A 16,967-nucleotide genomic window follows, 5' to 3' on the forward strand; every position below is an offset into this window, starting at 1 on the left:
TCAAGCGTCAGATACACTTCTAGTAAATATAAATAGCCCAGAAAGTGAAGGAGAACACAGTCGCCCAGATAGCCGAATTGGTAAGGCATTCGACATGTAATCGAAAGGCGTGGGTTCGGTCCCCTCTTTGGGCGCGTTTTTCTTTCTTTCTTTTTCTGTATAATTAAAAAAAATGTTTACCTAATTACTGTAGTGAAAAAGAAAAGAACCTAACCACACCCCTATGCCTCCTTTGGCATTGTAGACGGCTGACCTATCTTTCTGTATTTCCTCAACGAGCCCCTCATTTCCTTGCTATATTATTCTGCGAAAGCCCAGCGAGGGTCTCGGTTCTGGCAGCCTTGATGCCTAGGTAGCATAAGAGGGCTTCCCGACAGTAACCCGCTCATCACAGGCTGTAGACGTTCGAGTCACGCCCCGGGGGTTGAAAAGAAGGTCCCCTTCTCCCCGTGTAGTCAGAGTGGCGCTGGCTACCACCCTCAAGCGTCAGATACACTTCTAGTAAATATAAATAGCCCAGAAAGTGAAGGAGAACGCAGTCGCCCAGATAGCCGAATTGGTAAGGCATTCGACATGTAAACGAAAGGCGTGGGTTCGGTCCCCACTCTTGGCGCGTGTTTTTCTTTCTTTCTTTTTTCTGTATAATTAAAAAAAATGTTTACCTAATTACCTGTAGTGAAAAAGAAAAGAACCTAACCACACCCCTATGCCTCCTTTGGCATAGTAGACTGCTGACCTATCTTTCTGTATTTCCTCAACAAGCCCCTCATTTCCTTACTATATTATACTGCGAAAGCCCAGCGAGGGTCTCGGTTCGGCAGCCTTGATGCCTAGGTAGCATAAGAGGGCTTCCCGCCAGTAACCCGCTCATGACAGGCTGTAGACGTTCGAGTAACGGCCCGGGGGTTGAAATGAAGGTCCCCTTCTCCCCGTGTAGTCAGAGTGGCGCTGGCTACAACCTTCAAGCGTCAGATACACTTCTACTAAATATAAATAGCCCAGAAAGTGAAGGAGAACACAGTCGCCCAGATAGCCGAATTGGTAAGGCATTCGACATGTAATCGAAAGGCGTGGGTTCGGTCCCCTCTCTGGGCGCGTGTTTTTCTTTCTTTCTTTTTTCTGTATAATTAAAAAAATGTTTACCTAATTACTGTAGTGAAAAAGAAAAGAACCTAACCACACCCCTATGCCTCCTTTGGCATTGTAGACTGCTGACCTATCTTTCTGTATTTCCTCAACGAGCCCCTCATTTCCTTGCTATATTATTCTGCGAAAGCCCAGCGAGGGTCTCGGTTCTGGCAGCCTTGATGCCTAGGTAGCATAAGAGGGCTTCCCGCCAGTAACCCGCTCATCACAGGCTGTAGACGTTCGAGTCACGCCCCGGGGGTTGAAAAGAAGGTCCCCTTCTCCCCGTGTAGTCAGAGTGGCGCTGGCTACCACCCTCAAGCGTCAGATACACTTCTAGTAAATATAAATAGCCCAGAAAGTGAAGGAGAACGCAGTCGCCCAGATAGCCGAATTGGTAAGGCATTCGACATGTAATCGAAAGGCGTGGGTTCGGTCCCCACTTTTGGCGCGTGTTTTTCTTTCTTTCTTTTTTCTGTATAATTAAAAAAAATGTTTACCTAATTACCTGTAGTGAAAAAGAAAAGAACCTAACCACACCCCTATGCCTCCTTTGGCATAGTAGACTGCTGACCTATCTTTCTGTATTTCCTCAACGAGCCCTTCATTTCCTTACTATATTATTCTGCGAAAGCCCAGCGAGGGTCTCGGTTCTGGCAGCCTTGATGCCTAGGTAGCATAAGAGGGCTTCCCGTCAGTAACCCGCTCATGACAGGCTGTAGACGTTCGAGTCACGCCCCGGGGGTTGAAAAGAAGGTCCCCTTCTCCCCGTGTAGTCAGAGTGGCGCTGGCTACCACCCTCAAGCGTCAGATACACTTCTAGTAAATATAAATAGCCCAGAAAGTGAAGGAGAACACAGTCGCCCAGATAGCCGAATTGGTAAGGCATTCGACATGTAATCGAAAGGCGTGGGTTCGGTCCCCACTCTGGGAGCGTGTTTTTCTTTCTTTCTCTTTTCTGTATAATTAAAAAATTGTTTACCTAATTAACTGTAGTGAAAAAGAAAAGAGCCTAACCACACCCCTATGCCTCCTTTGGCATTGTAGACTGCTGACCTATCTTTCTGTATATATATATATATATTTATATAAATATATATGTGTATGTATGTATATATATATATATATATATATATATATATATATATATATATATATATAGAGAGAGAGAGAGAGAGAGAGAAGTCGATTGATACGTTTCCAGTTTCTGTTGCCAACAGTTGCAAAGTTAGAAACTCCTTCCTCAGGGCTGTATTTTATTTGCTCACATTTTGCATTTATACACAAATGTCTGTGAGGGAGGGTTATGAGTGGTCGTGGGTGAGGGGTGTTTCAAACAGTATGAGCAAGTGAGGCATTCCGATTGGTTGGAAAGGTGGAAGGTGAGGGAAGGGGAAAGAACACGTGTGAAAAGGCAGCACGAAAACTCGATATCACGAAGCGCACTTGCAAACACAAATTCAAAATCAATACCGAGTCCTGCGTGCTTCGTAAATGATGTAAATATAGTCAGGGGGAAAAGAAAATGGGTAAAAAAGGGGGTGAAGGGAGACGGACATAGGATGGCGGCTCAGGCAAAGATGTTCGACTCGGTCAAACTGGAAGGCCGCATGCATACACGGCCCGCTCAGTCGACGCATGGTCTCTACGCGATACTCCAAATTTGGCGTCCCTCTTTCGGTATTGTTTTACTCCTGGTTAAGGCTAGCGCTGCTCTCGTCTTGACACCACTTCGACGAAACCGAGGGGTGTAGCGAAGCTTTGCCGCGCGGCCACCAAGCCGTGAGACAAGTAACACTCGGATTTGGTTGCGTTTGCGGCGGCATTCTTCGGCTGTTTGGCGGCTGTATGGCGGTTGTAATTCTGCGCACTGATAAGCGGGTTCGCTTTTATTTGTATGCTGTTCACTTGGTACGTTCGTTAACCAAAACGCCGCACCAAACCGTCTTAATTTAGCCTGCACACCCTAGATGTGCACACTTAATCAGGAGAAAAAGTCGAAGTGCGAGAAAGTGCTCTCCGGTGCATCGATACGGGTCACGGAGATTGTTTTGCACCCAACCCGACTGGTAATTCCACTAGGCTTGCTGGGAGTCGGTGACTACCCTCCGAAAACCTGGTTGAGTGAGAGCCAAGGTGATGGCTGCCTCTTCTACTGCCGTCATTTCTTGGGTCCTAACGAGGTATACGCAAGGAGGTTGGTTCTGGAGGTAGCCCCGATAATGGCGTATTGCTGCCCTCGATTTTTGGAGGCGTCTGTGTAGATAATTGCATGATCACCACCGAGGGTGGTGTTTAGCGCCTGAGGCCGTGCTTTTCGGTGACCCTCATCATGTGAGGGGTTCATATTTTTAAACAAAGGGAGCATCTTTCGTTTTAGTCGCCAAGAGTCTGGGAGTACGTCAAGCGGAGGGACATTCTGGGCCGCCCAGCCAATCTGGTGAAGCATGCGGTTACCCACCGCAGTTCTGAGTCGGACCTTCTGATTAGAAACATGGCCTTCTATCAACTCTTCCATCGTTTTGTGGAGCCCTGTGCTAAGCAGCCTCTGTGTAGACGCACTCATGAGAAGACCTAATAATTATATAAAGCATCTCTATGTCTTCTTTGTCGAGAAGAAGACAGGGGGTTGACGTAAGTGACTCTCGAGAGGACAAAAGCTTCGATTAAACGAAAGGTACCGGATTATTTTAGGCCTCGCTTCTTGGTGGCAACTCGCTGATCATGTGTATGATTTGACTACTGCTGTTTTTTAGGCGCTGCAAGGAGACGTCACTCTTGGTGTTAGCCTCGTGATGTAGGCCCAGGATGTTGAAGCTGGGGCCTGGAGTGATGGCCTTGTCATCAAGGAGTACTTGAATGTATGGCTTTATTTGGCGTGAGGGCGGACGACAAGGAGCTGTGGTTTTTTACGTGAACACTGGAGGCCACAGGCTTTAGCACAATGGCGTACTAGATGTGATATGCCATGCATTGGTGTGAGCTTCCTTTAATTTTTGCAACTCTTAGAACATGAGCAAGATGCGCACAGGGCCGCTAGACGGGCGGGAGTGGTCGCGTGACGCTTTCACTTGGCATTCAGCGAGAACGCAGGGGGTTAAAGCGCAGATGTGCTTGGTGAGTACACGTTCGGTCTTCCACGTCTTCGCGTGGCCTCGTGGGTAAATCGGTAAGACAACGGGCTCTCGCCTTGTTAGTCGATTTTTTCCAGGTTCGATTCCTGGCGGTGCCAGTAAATTCTTTTATTTGTTTGCTGGAGTTTTCTGGTGACACCAACGGTCACGAAACAACCCTTGGTGGGTAGAGGTAAAAAGCTTTGCTTTAAAAACCACTCCCCAAACCGTTCCATTCTGTTTATCTGGACACCCCCTCACGCTTCAATGGAGGGCAACAAATACGCCCACCCAACAAGCCTGCCCTTTTACCTCCCGTGCTATGGAGCTGCAAGAGGACAGTCACCAGCTTGTCAGGTTCAAGGAGATAAACCAGCATTATCGCCTTCTGAGGCAGACCGTACCTTCGCCTTAACCGTGACCTTTGCGGAGAACAACATACTACCCTACGGTTCATACAATCCGGGCTCCTTGCCAGAGCCTACGCGTCTTCACTTAATGCACTTATTTAATGTAAATTTTGCTCAGAGTAGGAATAATCCAGACGATTTTCAAGGTGTGCGACTTTAGCCTTGAGCACCCTCCACTCTTTCTGTCAACTATACCAACAAGAGCAATGGGAGATGCTGCTGTCCAGGCCCTCTCTACCTACCCAGCTTCAGCGGGTGGACAGAACACAGGCCGCGCGGACTGCATATGGGCCCCACAGAAGAAGGAATCACTCCCCAGGGCTGCACTCTGGGCTGTTAAGAAATCTGAACAGAAGTATTTCTTTCTGCTCGTTCTCTGCCGCAAGTATTGTCACCTCGGTCCGCGGCGCAGAGACGGAGAAGTCAGATCGTCTAACATGGGGTTGGTGCTTACTTTGAATTTATAAAACAAAGTTTCCTCTATTGTGCTACACCAATACAACTAGCCAAACACCGTTCATGCATCATGCATTGGTTTAACCTTACCAAGAATGTCTCTTGGAAGTAATAAATGGTGTGGTTAGGTACATTTCACTTCTCTCTGGTTTTACAATTTGTAGAGCGATGTGAGTGAATTTAAGTGACGTCGCATGGGTAATCGTTATGGGTGCCGTTTACAGCTTTGCTTTCCAACCACATTCAGTGCGGTGGATTGGCGTGATTTTTTTCAATTCTTGCCATGTACAGCAAGAATAGCAATGGCGACCGAGGACAACCCTGCTTTTAACCTCTATTTATAACTACCGCTTAGATGCACTTTTGGCCTTCCCAGGTAATTTGCACCTCAGTCTAATTGTAAATTTCCTGCAGCATCTGCATAAAGTCCTGGCATAATTCCTTCCGCTGGAGTAGGCGTCATAGACGTTCTCTATCCACATTGTCGTAGGCTTCCTCTATAGCCAGAAATGTTATCCACAGTGATCACTTTTGAGTCTGTAGGCGGCCGAACGAAGTGGTGAGGCCTAGCCCCCATTTATTCACAGTTGCGTGAGGACGACAACATGGGCCCGAGCATCAGAGAGCGCCCGTGGAGTGCGGCCGAGAAGCGCGGAAGCCATGATGTTCTCTGGCGCGTGGCTCGTCCTGGGTGTCGAGGCCAGGTGCTGCTGACGATGGCACTGCGGCCCATGGCGATGATAGTGGGCGCCTGTGGTTGATTACGAAGTGCCGCTACAGGGCTCCCCCCTAGCGCGGAGAGCGACAAAAGAAAAGAACATGAACAACTAGCAAGGAAAGCTATGTACAGGGTGTGTCCGCGGTCAGAGTTCCTTCAGTAGTCCAGGTGAAAAGGGATCTAAGGTCATAGAGTCGTTCTGGTCAGTTCCGAAATAGCATCCGCTGACAGTCCAAGTCGTCGTCATGAGGGCTTCCTCTGCACATTATAACCTCCGGTGGCCTGGACTGGGAGTGGCGTCTCGGACGAGCTTGAGCATGAATCGGTGGTCCGATGTCCGGCTGCCGAGGGTGTCCTCATAATGTAGGTGATGGGACGGGTATGGAAAAGCGGGCGTAGTAAGTGTAGCGCCCCACGACGTGAGTGTGCCCGTCTATTAGCAGCACGCCTAAGCTGTCCAAGTGGAAGTTCAGGGGATAGAGCTGGGCGCAGATCGATGCGTATGCTTGACGCGGAATCTGGAAATGTCGCCGAGGATTTTCTCTGCGGGCGCGTGTTGGAGATGTAACCAGAAGTAGGCGACGACTCGGGCAGAACAGAGGACGGCTCCATCGCAGGCACCAAGGGTGTTGGCGTAGCCGGAGCAAAGGGTTAACTTGGCATTTCACCCTAGTAGGAGGCGGCCATCGTGGTCGGTGCTTGCGACGTCTGCGGCGACGTTTAGGCTTGACGGCGCTCGTGACTGCTTGTTGACGACCCTTCAACGGCGGAGATCTTTCGTTGTTATCAGAATGACCATGTCGCTGGTCCGTTGGAGGTACATGACTTGTGTATTGTGATCTTTGCGTCCGCTTAGTCATGCTGGTGCCGTGAGAGCTGCGCCTTAGAGTCGTGTTGCCGGGGTGTGTTGCGTGGGCCAGAGGGCTGTCGGTGACAACGTCCTTAGCGTCGGTGCCCTGGTACCGGTAGGTGGTATGGAAAGGTGGCAGGTCATTGGAGGGTGGGTTTTCGTCGCCGTTAGTAACGAGTGCAAGAGTGTCCATCTTGTGCATGATATTCGGCGACGGAAGGGGAACCGTAGTAGACGAGCACGTAGGCGAGTCAGCCGCAGCACAAACGGTCGAGGTGCGTCGTGAAGCAGCGTCTTGTACTAGCGTCTCCTGTTGTGAAGATGAACACGGCGTGGTGGGTGCATAAATTGCGCTTAAGTCCACGGGTACCGCTTGTGTCAAGGGCGGTAACAGCGGCGTGTTCAGGCGCCAGCCCGGTGCTTGCGCACAGCAGGGAGGCGGAGTAGATACAGTGGGCATTAGACTGCTGGGGTGTGAGGCGCAGTCGTTCGTCGTTGCCGCTGAGCCGCCGTCGGCTGGGCATAGCATGGTCGTGGTAGTAGTGTCGTTCCAGGGTGGTACCGCCGACGCCAGCATGCTGGTACTAGGAACGAGGCCCTCGACGGGGGTGGTGCAAGGCTGGACGGCTGGGGCGGGTTGTTTGAGGTACTTACCGTAGCGCGCGTCCAGGACTACTCTGAGCTCGTCGTAGGGCTGGGCTCCGGGCTTAGGCAGGGTGGAGACTAAGCTTGACGGTAAAAGCTCGAACATCAGCGCGTAACGGTCCTTCTTGGCTGTGACGTGGTAGAGATCGAAAAAGCACTCCATCTGCCAAACCTCGGGGTTCTTAGGGTAGAACGGTGGGCTGGGTGGCAAGGTCGCTGCACTGAGTGCCGTGGTGGAAGCACTTTGAGTGGAGTGACTGGGCGCAGCCGGGTTGGAGTGGCCTGTAGAATGGCGTTCAGTGAAGCCTGGAGGTGGTAGAACGCCTATTAGCGCTTGGGTCGGAGAGTCGTCTTCAGGGCGAGAGGGAGGCTGAAAGCCAGGGAGCAAGGTTCCCATTCCATCGTGGGTTACGGCGTGCGAGGAAGAAGTCACAGGAGGCGATACAGTGTCATGGTGGCGGGAAGGACTCGTGTCGAGGCGCGCCATCACGTAGGCCGTCAGTGTATCGTAGGGCCGCTCGAAGCGTTTTAGGCGCTCACCGCGTAGGTCGGCCGGAAGCAGGGCGGTGGTGATGCGGTAGCGCTCGGCCTGTGAGTCGATACGGCGAATGAGGAAGTTCGCTTCCATTTTGAAGAACCAGGCTCGGGGGTAGGGTTGCTCGAAGGCCGGGTAGGGCGGCAGAGGGCAAGCTAAGTGGGGCTGCATGCTGCCGACGTACGGGTCACCAATTATGTAGGCGGCCAAATGAAGTGGTGATGCCTAGCCCACATTTATTCACAGTTGCGTGAGGACGACAACATGGGCCCGAGAATCGGAGCGCGCCCGTGGAGTGCGTCCGAGCAGCGCGGAAGCCATGGTGTTCTCTGGCGCGTGGCTCGTCCTGCGTGTCGAGGCCACGTGCTGCTGACGATGGCACAGCGGCTTATGGCGATGATAGTGGGCGCCTGCTGTTGATTACGAAGTGCCGCTACAAGCCATTCACACCTCGATGCACTTAGGTATGATAAATAAATTGTCCTGGAACCACTTGCCTCATCTAAATATATTTTGTAGTTCCCCCAGGATGTCGTGCCCCTCTTTCTACGATTGTAGGTCCACCTTTATGGCTTCTATTGCCAGCCAGTAGGCCACTTAGGTAACTGTAACAAGCCTGGTAACGAGTTAGCATCTGCTTCATCCTGCTCTTACGCCGATCGGCCGGGTGTTGATGATTTTGATCACTTCTTCCATTGCTCGAATCAGTTTTGCTTTGCATTTGGGTCCACTATTTGCCTAGCGTATAGGAATTGCATATAACCCTAATTCCATATCAGGAGAAACCTTTTCTCTGGCTTTTCTAGTTTAGTTTCTCCCGATTTAGCTCTGTATTTGTACGTAGCTCAGTTGTCCCACACTATATGCTTTATTCCTGTCTCCATTCTTCTTAACTTTGCTTGTATGATTGAGAGAATCTGAATTTCTTCCTCTTCCCTTTTTATTACCATACCCTTGACATTTATGGCACGATGTTGTACTGTTTAGGTCATTTTGGTTAGTTCCATTACATGCTTCGAAAACTTCCTCGGCGCGCCTTTATTCTTCGCCCGTATGATCAAACCTCATTATGGCTTTCTCATTTGGGTTTTTCTGTTCAACGTTTTGTACTTCCAGCTTCTTTAGGCGTTTCGAATGCAACTTCAATTTTTTTTCCTCAGCTTGCATTACCAATTTCTTGGCCTCCCCGTGCACTTTTGATATTTGCTGTCGTAACAGCTTCCTTGATTGTCTTGTCCAACTAGCTTTTTGGCTTTATTTACCCTTTCAAGTAATTGCGTTCTTCTGCGTTCCTTATATCTCCTTGAATGAAACCAATCCGTTCGCTGTATTCCCAGTCTGTGGTAGCCTGCCTCTCCATTTTATTCTCCTGGCTTTTGGCAATATTAGACATGTGCTGGTCGTTTAATTTCAAGTCGTGGACCACCATTTTTTCCACTTGACCTTCCGTTTTCTGGAATGTCAAAGGTATCCATTCATGGTACCGCCGTAAGCTGTGGGCTCCCATTCCACCCATTTCAATTAAACTCCACCCTTCCGATAGGGGGCTGTAGTTTATACAGGACTGCTTTTCGCATCGTTCTCAAAAATTTTGTCCCTCATGTTTATTTTCCCTGTTTATTATAATAAGGATATGTTCTTCCTCCATATCTAGTACAAGCTTACCATCAGGGTCTGTGTATCCGTCCAGGCCCTCCATGTGGCATTCATGTCTCCCATTCGATTCACCAACCCGATTGTTTTAATTGACGAAGGTCCCTCTTAATGCAGCTTACCCGTTTTTGATTCTTTTCTCCAACCTCATTATCATCGATGGAAACTGCTTATACTGACTGACAGCCAGGATGCGTTCCGCTTCTTCTGCCGAAACAAAATTGCCATGTACATTCGCAACATTCTCGAAGTGTATCTAACTTCCAACCAGAGGTTTCCGTGGAACTCCGCTGCATCCTAGAGCATCACGGAATACCACGAAATGTGACGGCTCACCAACTCCTGCGGCAAACTCTCTTCCACGAGTCTGAGCCTACAATTGCGCTCCCGGAGGAATGCGACTGCCACTCTAGCCGCTGATACGAATCGGCCAGCGCCGCAGTACTTCCCCGCATCACTCCTCGGGTGTGCGGCGAAGCCACTCGTGCGCCTTCGAAAACAGGCGCAATGATGTCGGTGACAAGTAGTGACATGCCGCGTCAGACGCTTCGCTCTCTGCGCATTCGGCGGCTGCCTGCGGCGGCTGAACTTCGGCGGCTGTCTGCATGGCTCGTCTCCACGCTCTTCAAGGACACGGAGGCCCCGTCGATCGCAACGGAGTCCTCCTCTCCCCTCTCTCGGACTCAACGTGCCCGAGGCTATGAACGGCTTACGAACTCTGGAAAGAGTGTTGTGCGTGTTCCCACTTGTTGCGTTTGACCGTTATCGGTTTTGGGTATAAATAGAGCTGCCCAAGCATTGTAAACCATTCCTGCTAGAGCAGCGAATCGATGTTGTCGCTCTGCTCGAGTCCTGTATTGTAACCTCGCCCGTCGGGGCATTGTTCTTTGGCTTCGGCTCACCTCTCGCTATGAAGTAAACAGTTTACGTTGGCCTGTCAGCTCTGGACGTCTTCCCGCTGCAGTCGGCCTTCGCGGTCGCAACAACTGGTTGACAGCGGTGGGATGGCAACTTCGTAACACCTGAAGCCAGCGGTGCGAGACCCAACACCACGGACGTCAAGGCGGCTTCGGACTTCGCAGAATTCACGGCGGTCAAGAGTGAGTGCGGGACTTTTCTTCACTGAGTTTTACCAGGCTTCTGAGGATAGCTGGTAGGGCGTGTGTTTTTGCCGCGTGGGTAATTCGCGAAAACATTTTTGTAGCAGTGGGAAAGCAGTACTCTAGACCGGCCATGAATTTGAAGGCGTTGAAAAAACCGCAGTTGTTGGAGCTTGCAAAAGAGCTGCGCTTGGATGTTACGGACGCGCTGAGAAAGCCAGAGCTGATACAGGCTATACTCGCTGTCGGGGCTAACGATGAGGAGCTGTCGGAATGCATTGAGCTGATCAATGGCAGGGAGACCGCGAAACGTCAGCCCGCCGAGGCAGAGGCTGAGGCTGAGGCTGAGCGCCAGCGTGAGGAGTTCGAGAGGCAGAAACGACAGCAGCAACGCGAGGAAAGAGAACGACAGCACGAGGAATTGATGCGATGGTACGACCTCGAGCTCGAGCGCCTTGAACAGGAAAGAAAGGAGCTCGAGGGAGAGAGACTCCAACGGGAGAACAAGAAAATAGAGCACGTAATTCAACTCGAGCAGGAAGAAGTGAAGCCGGAGTTTGAATTGTTGCTCGAAAAAGACCTCGTTGTCGAGGAAAGCACCATGCCAGCGCTGCCAGTAGCAGACGCTCGGGAGCGCGAGTCGGAGGTGACGGTTGCGGTCCAGAAGTGCGTCAAGGTTTCTGAGAGAGATAACAAAGGCGCATTCGCTCAGACTGTCGGCAGAGGCGGGAGAGGGCAGTGCGTGTCCACTGAGTGCGATAATATGTCGGCGTTTGTTTTGGAGATCTCGGCGGAGTGTTCGGACGGTTCAAATTCGGGGGAAGTCTTGGGAACGGCTGCTGACGTGAACGTGAACACTTCGCGAGATAGCGACGTTTCGCAGGAATGCGTAAACGATGAGGTTTCCGAAACGCCGCACGAGTCTGCTGAAACGGAAGTTGTTTCTTCGGACGGTAGTGCGGAAATGAGCGACCAGGTGGGAAAGCCTGCAGCCGAGGCAGCGAACGGTTTGCACGGTTCAGTTGGGAGTCATGACGATCTCGCCACTGAGCAAGCCGATTCCGTCCTGCCACCAGCTCAGGTAGCTGACCTCGAGCAACGGCCAGCCGAGCTCGTAGAGATTCAGGTGTCTGGGGCGGCTGAGCCGTCTTTTGAGACAGGGTAGCTTGGATCTAGTGTAGCCTTGACAGCCGCAAAACAGAATGAAAACACCCTTTGGTGTTCGCTTACTGAGGGTGTTGCGGAAAAGGCGAGGGACGGCGAGATAGGGTCTGTTGGAAGCTACGAGGTGTCTAATGAGCACGTCGTGCCCTTGTCACTCCCAGCTTATGCTCCCGACGATAGGCCAACATCGGCTGAGCTAGTTGAGGTTCCGGTGGCGCCTGTGGCTGAGCCGAAGTCGGGAACCGATCAGCCTACAGGAGAGAACGTAAACACGTTCCGTTGTTCGCTTGCCGAACACGTTGCTGAAAAGGCGAGCAAGAAGGATGGAGGAAAAACTTCCGCGCGTTCTTGTGGCGCGCGTTTCAGTGCGGGCACGCGAAGGGGCAAAGTCGTGAGCTCGCATCGCGCCAAGGGAACGCCGCCTCCAAAAAGGAGTGCGCGCCTCTCGTTTGAACGTTGGAAAATCTCGTTCGCTCCTCCGCGCGCTCGACATTTGTCGAAAACAAAGGCCGGTGTCATTTCACGCGGTCGCAGCAGCGTTGAGAGAACGGCTGCACCTTAAGTGCGGTACAAAAAGCGAAGGCTCGGAACAATGACGAGAGCTCAAATCGGAGCTCTCAGCGCGAGAAGTGGCCTGTAGACGCCTGACTATCTCAAGTTCATTGTTTTTCCTGGAGCAGGTTTCGCCCTTTACGATTGCATTTTTTTGTGTGTGGGACATTTCCAATCACGCGAAATGTCACCGTTCAGGTTTGTTCACTTGTCTAAAGTACTGCTGGACAAAATATAACTAGAGTAGTTAGTTATTAGCGTATTTTATCGCAACTAAAAGCCTGGTACAGCTTCAGTGTGGATTTGTCTTCGCTCTTGCCGGCGATGCGGTTGTGTCTTCCTGTGTTGTTCTGTTGCTTGCCTGACCAAGCCAGAGACGTTCTTGGGGAGCCACTACTTGTCCAGTGACCCGCCCGGTGAAGCTCCAGCACGGTGTCGTACAGCCAAGGCCTGGAGTCGAGCGTCTGCCGAGCACTTCACTTCGAAAGCATCCCTCCGGACAACGGTTGAAGGCCCTTATCCATCGGGATCTCGGACCCCCGGCGGAGAAGCTGTTACGAATCGGCCAGCGCCGCAGTACTTCCCCGCATCACTCCTCGGCTGTGCGGCGAAGCCACTCGTGCGACTTCGAAAACAGGCGTAATCATGTCGGTGACAAGTAGCGACAAGCCGCGTCAGACGCTTCGCTCTCTGCGCATTCGGCGGCTGCCTGCGGCGGCTGAACTTCGGCGGCTGCCTGCGTGGCTCGTCTTCACGCTCTTCAAGGACACAGAGGCCCCGTCGATCGCAACGAGTCCTCCTCTCCCCTCTCTCGGACTCAACGTGCCCGAGGCTATGAACGGCTTACGAACTCTGGAAAGAGTGTTGTGCGTGTTCCCACTTGTTGCGTTTGACCGTTATCGCTTTTGGGTATAAATAGAGCTGCCCAAGCGTTGTAAACCATTCCTGTTAGAGCAGCGAATCGATGTTGTCGCTCTGCTCGAGTCCTGTATTGTAACCTCGCCCGTCGGGGCATTTTTCTTTGGCTTCGGCTAACCTCTCGCTATGAAGTAAACAGTTACGTTAGCCTACGGCTTCTGGACTTCTTCACGGCTGCAACAGCGGCTGGCCGCTCGCATCATACACGCTATCACTCGTATGTCAGAGGCCACGGAGCTCGGATCGGGTGCCCCCACCCGGTCGCAACACCGCGTCGAAGAAAGAAAATCAGGGCACCAAAAGTTGGTAGAGCTTTGCACCGACCAAGACACACACAGCGTTACTCGCATCGCTCGGCCGCGATCGAAGACAAGTTGCATCCGCCGAGCTCAAGCAGGTTTCATACGCACCGCGCATATCATCTACTCCATTGAAAATAAACCTGGCCACGATAGCTGCTGGTGCTGCGGTCACGGGTACCCTAACAACCAGCACTACATGTGGGACTGCTTAGAGATTATACAGACGAGGAACATATACACATACTCCCTTTCCCTTTCTCCTGGCACTTGGGTGGAGTGGCTCGTCCCCCCAGGGAATTCCCAAAAACAGCTCAAACTCGCTCTCCGCAAGCGCACGAGAAGCACCGGCTGGTACTTACCCTCAGTCCGACACTTGACCGCCTCCTCATAAAGACTGACACAAGGGGTGCACTGGGAGACCCTCCTCCAACACACTGAAGCAGTTCTTGGGGACGACTGGAAAGAGCAGCCCCTTCCCCAGCAACAGAATGGCTCCTGCCGTTATCGTGCGGTTAACCCACCTATTCTCTTTGCAGTTTTCGTTTACTCTGTGCCAACTGGTGTCCTTTTAAATAGGCATGCCGCCCCCCTTTCTTTGTGTTACAGCATTGCCATGTATATTCAAGCATTACTCGTGGCTTTTTTAAATCTACAAGAAAAGTTTCTGCAAAACGCATATACTTTGTTCTTTCTTTTTCTACTTGACTGCAAACCTCCAATAATTTCCCACGTGATCTGCCCCGTGCATGTTTATGTAGCTAATTTTAGAAACTCTTCGCTTTTACTTCCGGGTAATTATTTTGCGAATTCGGATAAGCGTCGGTCACCTGTGGAAGGGCGCTTACCTCTTCCCTCGTCTGCATTGCTGCCCCATGCCTCTTTCTAAACGTTTGTGCCCCATGTGTGCTAAATTCAGGACTTTCCTTTGTGCTATACCTTTCACCTTGATTGCAGCCACTTACCCTTTCGCATTTTCACTATGCCTGTTATTTTTTAGCGCAGATTTTTAGATGATATTAGCGTTACTAATATTAACATTACGTGATTCTACAAGAGAACGAAATCATCCTAACCACTAGTATATTATATGGAATATTTTAATAAAAGAACATGTTAGTTTGAAACAACATTACACGCAAAAGGTGGTGCTGGCGTCACTTGTTAGTTTAGACAGGAGGTAGCCGGCATCGCTGCTCACTTCGATGCTGTCTCCGCGAAGGTTTCGTTGAAGGCTTTGTTCGAATTGGAACTCGGCTTACCATGGGGGACTGCCAGCGAAGACTGGAACGAAGCCGTCTAAACGGTGAATGGGAACGCATCCAGTTTGTCTCTGATGGAGACCATTACAAGTAGCCATTGTTACTTCCAAATGTGGGTAAAGCGTTAACCGCCAAACACTGAGACTAAGAAGTGCTATGCTACGCCGAGCAAACTCGATCCCAAGAGCGCTTACCTATGAGCATGTAAGTTCCAACGCGGAATGTTACTGCTCACTTCAAGCGGGAGTATTCTCGCCATTCGCACCGCCCCCTTGCAACCCACTCAAAAAGCGCTGCACCGTTGCAAATTTTAGTAGACGCCTCAAGATGGCACAGCTAATAGAGGGCCTGCGCCCACTAGCAACTACATCGCCAAGCAGAGAGGAAGCTTACGGGAACATAGTTTTTGGCTGTTGTCTGTATGGTTACTTCCGAAAGTATGAAGTTGAATTTACTTCTGGGGGCTTATTACCTATCACTCACATACGTGTTCAACACAAAGGGCGCAGTGTATTTACAAGGTCTTCCTTTAGTCAGATTGTATAATCGAGCGGTGTTGTGGCAGAGATTGCCTTCTCTTCCCGTGCTGCGTGTGCCTTGGGTTTTATTGCTATTCAGGCACCTATTACGTAACCCTATATTCAATTGCATGGTTTTGTTTCCATTCTCTGCGCATCGTGGGTGCATGTCTCGGGTATCTCTATTAAGCAAGCTTTTTGACCTACGCCCTAAACGAATAGTTTTGTACTAACACCTTGTCGGCGGTTATCTGCAACTGTAACACCACCGTTCAGACCCAGATTTTGCTTATTTTGTTTACTGACTATACTCTACACAGGTAATGCAACCACTTCTGGAACAAAAATATTGCAGGTAGGCATATACGCTTGGAAGGTGCATTCACATGAAAGTGTATTCACCCGACCGGGAGGTGGAAGGAGTTGACAAGAGAACATTATTTATAGATTTGATGGTACTTCTTCGGGTGCTCCATCGTTATCAACTACTAGCCATCAAGGGGTAACGTTTGCAGTAAATAAGGGTTAAGATCACCAAGGCCAATGACCCAGACGCTTTAAGTTATCTATCAGTATTGCCGCTAGTATGCGTGCCCTGACGAAGTTTTTTACCGTGTGACACAGACTACTTGAAATGCGTGGTTGTCAGTTGAATTTTTCACCAGTCGTTAACACAGATTTTGAAAGTTTTCAACATAGATTCAGTGTTTTCCGTTGTATGAGTATCGACATCCACGACATCGGCCGATCTAACAATGTTGACAAAGCTGCAGTACGTGCCTCTACTATTCATGCTTTGCCATGCAACATCCTGAACATACACCCCAACTTTTATTCCTCTACGCGTAGACGTCTATAGTTAACATCTTGTCAGCGTCAGTAGTAATGGCTAAGCGATTGCGGGGGTAGCTGTTCTTGCATTTTGGTACGAAATAATTGTGCTTTCGCAGGTGGAAGCTACGAAATAAATTTTGTTTAATGTTGTTCATGGTGCTAATAAAGAAACCCTCAGCGACCCTCGCAGTTTTTTCCGGGTTGCATCCGGCATCACATTGTGATTCTGCTTCCGTATTTCATTTTTTGATAGAATGATGTTCTGGTGCGTAGTGCGTGTGTACATCATGAAGCCTCGGACGTATTTGTGGGCCCTCTTTATTTGCGTTCAATATGCTTTTTTGCACCGCTTCGAGCCACTTCCCAAAATATTCATCACCACTAGGCGGAAATTGAACAGTTAAGCTGATGCCTACCCCGGCAGGGAGTGTATTCACAAAAATGTGAAGAATAGCCCAACTCTCATTCCCAATAAGAGCACGCACCTTCTAAGGGCAGGTGGATAAGAAAAAAACAAGGTACCTAAGTCGTTCTTCATACGCAACACTAGGGTAATGGCTGAGAGTATCCGTGCCTGTGCCCACCCGTCCACGAAATTCAGAGCCTATGATGGGTATTTCGTTCAGGGCAGTGCAGAAAGAATCTACTAAAAAGACGATCGCGTAAAAGCATATATGTTTTATACAAAGTTCGCACTTAAATAAAAAGATTGGTTTTAGGACAAGCTTCTTTCATATTCAAAAAGTGTCGAGAATGGTTACTGTGGACTCGAACGGCTCTCAAGAGCATTTGCTCCTTTAAAGTATACAGTAAGC

The 16,967-nt window shown here is 50.2% G+C and overlaps 1 long non-coding RNA gene across 1 annotated transcript in view; it reads right to left on the reverse strand.

Annotated features, from left to right (window-relative positions):
* Positions 1–16,967, reverse strand: part of LOC144140823 (uncharacterized) — a 69,960-nt gene that overhangs the window by 13,526 nt on the left and 39,467 nt on the right. The gene's annotated exons all lie outside the window — the stretch shown is intronic.

This window comes from Haemaphysalis longicornis, unplaced genomic scaffold, assembly GCF_048455015.1.
Source record: "Haemaphysalis longicornis isolate Haplotype H1 unplaced genomic scaffold, Haemaphysalis longicornis Haplotype H1 scaffold_50, whole genome shotgun sequence".
Taxonomy (NCBI): domain Eukaryota; kingdom Metazoa; phylum Arthropoda; class Arachnida; order Ixodida; family Ixodidae; genus Haemaphysalis; species Haemaphysalis longicornis.